The sequence below is a fragment of the Tupaia chinensis genome, unplaced genomic scaffold (assembly GCF_000334495.1).
Source record: "Tupaia chinensis unplaced genomic scaffold, TupChi_1.0 Scaffold000644_1, whole genome shotgun sequence".
Lineage (NCBI taxonomy): Eukaryota > Metazoa > Chordata > Mammalia > Scandentia > Tupaiidae > Tupaia > Tupaia belangeri.
Window position 1 is genome coordinate 1735195 of NW_006160165.1, and position 7597 is coordinate 1742791.

Genomic DNA, 7597 nt, shown 5'->3' on the forward strand with positions numbered 1-7597 from the left:
AGCAAACTTTATATTTTCATATGCTTCTGTGTTGCAATAGAGCATCCTGTTATTTCAATTACAAGACTTTCTTTAACGTTTTTTGTAAAGAAGGCCGGGTGGGGTGAACTCTCTTACTTAGCTTTTGTCTGAGAAAGTATTTCTCTTTCATTTATGAAGAACAGTTTCTTCATATATGCTATTTTAGTTTGGTAGGCTTTTTTCTCTTAGTACTTTGAATGTATTGTCACATTTCCTTCAGATCTGTAGGATTTCTGCTGAGAAATCTGGTGATAATTTTATAGATGCTCCCTTGTGTATGAAGAGTTACTTTTTTTAAAGAGATTTTTGCTGTGCTGGAGATACAGAGAAAGGCAGAGAGACAGAAAGTGAGAAACTACCCCCTGTGAGGGATGGCCATGCCACAATCCCTTCTCCTCCATTCTCCTTTTGGGATTTTGGGCACACACACACACACACACACACACATACACAACACGCCTGGTGTGAGTTTCAAGCCTCTGGATCTGGGACATGAGCTGCAGTCAGCCCTGTGGGAACCCAATGCCTTAACTATGCCACTGGCTGATCCCAGATAAATTTTCTCTTGTTGCTTTCAAAGTTCTCTCTTTCTTCAACTTTTTGCAGTTTAATTATCATGTCTCTATATACATCTTTTAAAGTTTATCCTTAGTATAGTCCTTTGAGCGTCTTGAATTTATATGTCCTTTCTTTCTTTACTTCTTTAGGATGTTTGTTTATAAGGAGTACTGAAGTATAAGTCTACTAAATGTAACCTCTGGGCCCTCTCAATGTCTTGCTCTATTTTTCCTGTTCATCAATCACTCTTGCTTATTTCTTGGCACTTGTAATTTTTGTCGAAAATTAGATATTTTAGATAACATATTTTAACCATCTCTAGACACTTGTCCCCTCTTTGGAGTTTATTGTTTTTGTTATTTGCATGCTTTTTATTTGTTTAGGTTCTTAGCTGACTGTTTTGATAGGGTCTGTCTCCCCTTGGTGCACAATCGCTAGTGTTGCTCCTTAGAAGATGCAGTCTTGGACCATCACCTGCGGCTGACAGTGGTTTGGTCCAGGTTCTTTGACTGTCTTTTTCTTTGATTTCTTTGGTAAGCTGTATTTCGGTTTGTATCACACCAAGATATTAGCATTCACTGGGCTGGCTTCATAGGGTGGTGTTTAAGTGCTGTCCTGAGGAAGCTGGATCCCAATGGCTGACGGTTGTTTGAATCCTGACCTGGACAGCTTGAAGAGCATACCAGGTAAGTGTGTAAGTGTGTAAGTGTGCCCCACATCCTGATGGTAAGGATAAATCGAAAGAAAGGAATTGCAGTGTGACCATGTCCTATTGGAAGGTGCTTTCTCTTTTTGTCTCTCTCTGGCAAACACATGAGCCTTGTGGCGATCATCAACACCATAATAAAAGACATTGGCATTCACTAATACCCAGTACATTGCTCTATTGTTTCCAGTAGTGCCGGAGTGGGGCATACACTGTCCACAGTCTGATCTAATCTGAACCCTTTTACAGAGGTCTTTATGACGACAGACTTTGAGGTTTGTTCTAATTCAAGAGAGCTTTTTACCAACCCCGTTCCGTGGTTCTCTCCGGGAAAGTAGCTGCCTGTGGCCTGGCTCTCTATTCTCATGGAGTTGCCATCCTCTTCTGACTGTTTACCCCTCATTTCCATTTCCTCTAACAAAGCTCTTAGGCTTGAATCTCCCCCATTATTTCAAATAGTCAATTCACTTTGGGGGAAAGGTGTGTTTTTACAATCTGTCTCTGTCCCCTACTCTAGGGTAATACCTTTGCACCACTTTCCAAAGCAGGGGTGGGGTGTAGGGTGTGGGGTCGGGGGTAAGATAGTCCCATGGACTTGTGTGACACCCTTGCTTTCTAAATGGTGTCCAGGATGGGACAGCAGCCTCCCTCTTCGGAATCTGCTTATCTCTGCTCAAACTTCCCCTACAAGTGAGCTAGGGAAGGATAATTCTTGGCTAGCAGCATCTCAGGTAGTGCTTCTAAGCTATAAGTAAGGACCAGATAGAGGGGAACCCTAAACTTTTCAGCTGCTCTTGCCCACTGAGCTTCTGCAAACTGGAGCTGGAAGAAATGCTGGCAGCTTCTGCAAACTGGAGCTGGAAGAAGAAATCCTGCTCCTTTCAGGAAGATACTGTATTCCTAGGCTGCAGATGGCAGAGGGGTGGGTAGAACTCATCAACCTTGTTTGCATCTACCCAGCTGGAATGGAGCTTCCTCATGGTGAGAAGGAGACCATGGGTCATGGCTCCCAGCACCACAGACTCTTGATGTTTACTGACAGGTCACAGATATTCTTGAATAAATGTTTCTTTCTTCGCTATAGGCCCTTCGGACTCTTAGAAACTCTGTTGAATGGTTGTGTGTGCATATGTGTGTTTATTTCTTTAGTGATTTTCACTATGGGTGTTTCACTGGGAAAAAACTTATTGAGCTCTATACTTTGTCTTCCCAGAAGTGTCTTCCTTCTCTGATTTATTTAAAAATTTTTTAGCTAACTTCATTGATTACTGCTTTAGTTTGAGGTCAGTAATAATGGCTACTGGGTGCTTTATTTAGATTTCAGATTTCCTTGATGAGCAATTGATTTTCCATTTTAATCACATGTGCTTATGATTTTCTTTTGTCAGGCACATTCTATTTCATTGTGCTTTTATAGAACCGCATTTCAAACTGATATGGTAATTTTCATTATATAGAATAAGGATTAGGGATTTTGCCTAATGCAGTATATAAGAAATCTTAAGAAGCAACCCTTTCAAAGACTAACTGTAATATTACAGTAATTTCTAAACGTATATTAACAATTGATTATTAGATTCTCTCTCTCCATAGAGAGCATTAACACGCAAGTTCAATGTCATGGATACCAGAATTATTCTTATAGTATAGTCCAAATTGACACGGAGCTGCTAACTGACTCTTTGGATAGAACTCTTAAACAAAATGCTCAGCTACATTTCCTTTGTACACAGAGATCACACCACACATTCTTGACCAGGAAGCATAACGGCAACATGTTACACAGGTCAGAATACAAAGCCTAATCAAAGTCCAGATGGCTTATGTAGACTATTTTCCTCTACCCATTGGTATGGTACACTACTCTGTCAGAGCAGAAAATGTGTCAAGTTGCATCATTTGCTTTTTTGCAAAGTCTTTTAAACATTCCATAATGGGGAGCTTCTCTAAGGTGTATATATGGGTATTCCTGTGATTGTCCCTATCAGTATAAGTTCTGGACGTGCTTAATGATTGGAAATGAGAAAAACATAGGGAGCTACAGTACTGCTGCTAACATGTATACATGGCTAATGATATCCCTATTTTTATTTCTGTGGGTGTCCATAATACTGCAAGTATTCAGTATATAATACTACGGAATGAGTTAATAGACACATCCAATTTCCAAAAATACCTTTTCCTTACTAATATTAAAGTAATGATAAAATATACTTGTATCAATTTCATCCTGTATCAACACCATATTTATGTTCAAGGATTCCCTAATTTATGTATACTAATGTCATTAATGTTCTTTTTAATTTTATTTTAATCTTCTACCTTCTCCAGTTTATAGATTCCTTTTCTGTCTGTGATTTCCTTTCACAGATACCTGCACTTTCCACACACACACTCTTACTGTTCCCTCTTCTTTGATGACAGAATGGGTACATGTACATTTGCATGCAAAGATCTGCAAAGATCTTGGGAAGGTAAATTTCAAGAGTCTTCTTGCCTCTACAAACAGTGCTTCCTCAGCTTTGACTCTGCAGGCCAGCCCAGAGCTTTGGAGAAATACCAGCAAACTTGAGCTTCTTTTTTTTTTTTGAGAGGTGTTTGTTATAGGGCGCGTGAGCTTGCCAGATAGACAGAGAGAGACATAGGGACAGAAAGTGAGAAATCACCCCCCAGGGGGGATAGTCACGCCACAATCCCTTCTCCTCCATTCTCCTCTCAGGATCTTGGGCACGCACACACATGTGCCCAGCATGAGTTTTAAGCCACTGGGTCTGGGACGCAAACCGCGGTCGACTACGTGGGAGTCCAGCGACATAGCCATTATGCTAACTGCTGGTTCCCAAAACTTTAGCTTCTTAAGGAGACAGAGGATAAACATGTGTTCAACAGGCAATCAGAAGGTTCTTCAAAGCATTGACATTGTGTTTGTAGCCAAAATATGAATAATGAGCTCCTTATATTGCTACAGCATTGGCTAGAAAGGTAAGTCAGATTTCAGCTGTGAAAAGACATTCAACACCATTCTTGGAGTTTCATGTTTAATTTTTAAGATGAAAACAGAGGAAACCACTTTTGTAGAAGCAGATGATCTCTTCTTGACTGCCTTTTATGTAAATAACACTAAAGTCAAGGAGGGGTGAATAGCAGACCCAAGGGTGAAAAATTTGAGGATGAAGTGGGGAGTTTACTACTGTATGTAGGACAGATAATACGGTTCCAGGATCTAAAGCAGTGCCAATAAAAACAGGGGTAAATTGTGGTGCTTGAAGTTCTCCAGAGTCAGGTCTCAGAGGTACCTTAACTGAGGTTCTGTGCAGGCAGAACTAAGGATAGCTTTGAAGGCGCGTGAGCTTGCCAGATAGACAGAGAGAGACATAGGGACAGAAAGTGAGAAATCACCCCCCAGGGGGGATAGTCACGCCACAATCCCTTCTCCTCCATTCTCCTCTCAGGATCTTGGGCACGCACACACATGTGCCCAGCATGAGTTTTAAGCCACTGGGTCTGGGACGCAAACCGCGGTCGACTACGTGGGAGTCCAGCGACATAGCCATTATGCTAACTGCTGGTTCCCAAAACTTTAGCTTCTTAAGGAGACAGAGGATAAACATGTGTTCAACAGGCAATCAGAAGGTTCTTCAAAGCATTGACATTGTGTTTGTAGCCAAAATATGAATAATGAGCTCCTTATATTGCTACAGCATTGGCTAGAAAGGTAAGTCAGATTTCAGCTGTGAAAAGACATTCAACACCATTCTTGGAGTTTCATGTTTAATTTTTAAGATGAAAACAGAGGAAACCACTTTTGTAGAAGCAGATGATCTCTTCTTGACTGCCTTTTATGTAAATAACACTAAAGTCAAGGAGGGGTGAATAGCAGACCCAAGGGTGAAAAATTTGAGGATGAAGTGGGGAGTTTACTACTGTATGTAGGACAGATAATACGGTTCCAGGATCTAAAGCAGTGCCAATAAAAACAGGGGTAAATTGTGGTGCTTGAAGTTCTCCAGAGTCAGGTCTCAGAGGTACCTTAACTGAGGTTCTGTGCAGGCAGAACTAAGGATAGCTTTGAACATCCTACTTTGAGTGACCAGATTTGTGGTGGCCTAGGTATGGACCTCTAGAGTGGGGGAAGGTAACATGCTCATTTGACAAGGAGTTAGAGAGGTCTGTAGCACATCTATGAGGAGAAGTGTAATTGGAAATAAAAAACGTGATATTCAAAGATCAAAAGAGAGTTGGTGATTGAAAAAAATAAATGGAGACTCAGCATAGAGCTGGTAATCAAAGCCATGGGATGGGAACTATCAGGCAGGAAGGAGGTGCAGGATGAGAGGACAGCGAAGGGGAGGGAACTGAAGAAAACCCATATTTAATGAGTCACAGATGGAAGATAGACTACAAAAGTAACTGGAAGGTGCAGACAGAGATGCAGGAGATGAAGACGATGTTGCTCAGATGGCCAGCGCTGACCTTGCAAAAGAAAGATCAGAATGCGTAGGGCATGCAGACCAATTAGAGTCAACAAGAAAGTGGGAGTGAGAGGCCTTAGTGAAATTGAGCAAAGCAGGGATAAGGAAATTAAATTGTTAGAGAAATAGAAGTTAAAGGAAGTTTAGAAAATGGATACAATTCTTGCAATAAATTTGACAGTTTAAAAGAATAAGAAAAGATGGATAAAAGAAGGAAGGGAATTTCTGTAATAGCAAAATTGAGATTTGATTACCAGCTGGAGGTGCCACTGCCTCACCTCGTCCACAAATATCCTCACCCCGATCCTAAATTCTCTGTTGCTGCTCTCAGACTCCTGTCACTCCTACTGCCTCTGCCTCTTGAACAACTGCAAGTGGCTCAGAATCAAATAGGGCCATGTTTACTCAGCATCACAGGCGCTCTGGCTCCTGCAATTCCAAGTTGGAAATCCAAGTGTGTTTTCTACGGCACCCTGATTAGGTGTGACTGGCTCAGGTCAGGAGAACTGGGTTTTTAGGCATAATCAGGTTCACTGTCTTCTATGCTTGGATTCCCTCTCATCCCTAACATTGCTATCCCTCCTGTACACACACAGAGCCTTGCACTCTCTCCTCAACACTTAGCTAATAAACTTTAAGAAGAGGAGCTGGGCCCACTTGAGCTTTTTTTCCCTTCCCATTTCTTTGCAAGCCTGTGATGAGATGCTTTCACATCTTAATTTCAGCATTTCATGCCACATTTTACAACTTGACATTCAATGTTCTGGCTCAAGCTTCATATTCCAACTATTCTCTCTCGAACAAAAAATAAAATTACTCATCATCCAGAATGTACGGAGGAATATAAAATAGGAGAATTTAATCATGTGAGCATTTTTAATCAGACTATCTCAGTAGTCTGTGAACACTGGTTACGAAACTAAGGCCATGTGAAAACTGTACACACTACATCATCAGAGAGACGTTCTGTGAGATATTTCATGCAATTTAGCGAAAAGTAGCAATTTATACCATCTCAACATTTCAACTAAAGAACTTCTCAGACATGAATCAAACATGAGGATGAACACTAGAATGATCTCGATTTGTGAGTCTTTCTCTAGTGTTGGGATAGTTGTTTTGTTCAGGGGCAGAAATTTCACATCAAATAATTGTTTCTGTTAATGTTAGAGTGTTTATTTCATAAAATGAAGCAGTTCCTTAGCTTTAATGTTTCCTACAAAGCATGGCTTGAGTTATGTGGTTCTAAACATATTAATAAGTTTATGATTTGTGATATATTAGTCAGATGAAATCCTTTGGACATGAAATGAGTTATAAGAAACAGATATAACATAAACGGGTGGACTCCTGCTCCTCCGCTTTAGAAGACAGAGTGATGGCATTCATAATCGAGGGGATTTGGAGACCTCTTCTGAGGTTGGCTAGAATTGGGTTTCAAAACAAGGTTGGGCTTTTCATGTTTGAATAGCACAAAGATAATTATTTACCCTAGCTGTTGCTGCCTTAGGGGATGATAAAATTAGGGAACTGCATTTCTAAAAGATATGGTTTATTACTTTCCACATTATTTTAAGCTAAAACTGATGTCTAATGAAAGTGAAGTGTTTTCTTTTTCTTTTCTTTACTTTTTTTCCCCCATGGTAAGAGATCTGTGCATAGTAGCAGCTGTTTTCTTTTCTTTTCTTTTTTTTTTTAACTTTTCCAATTTTTCAGCAAGATCCACTATTAACACATGTGAATGCATCAACAATTCCTTAGTTAATGTTAGGATTCTGTGGTTAACTGCTATCTTCTTGGTCATTTGTCCCATGAACTAAGTTGTATAGGACATCTACAT

The 7597-nt window shown here is 40.3% G+C and overlaps 1 pseudogene; it reads right to left on the reverse strand.

The window, feature by feature from the left end:
• Positions 1-1694, reverse strand: part of LOC102477376 (FGFR1 oncogene partner 2-like) — a 39126-nt pseudogene extending 37432 nt beyond the window's left edge.
• Between the last annotated feature and the right edge of the window lie 5903 nt (positions 1695-7597).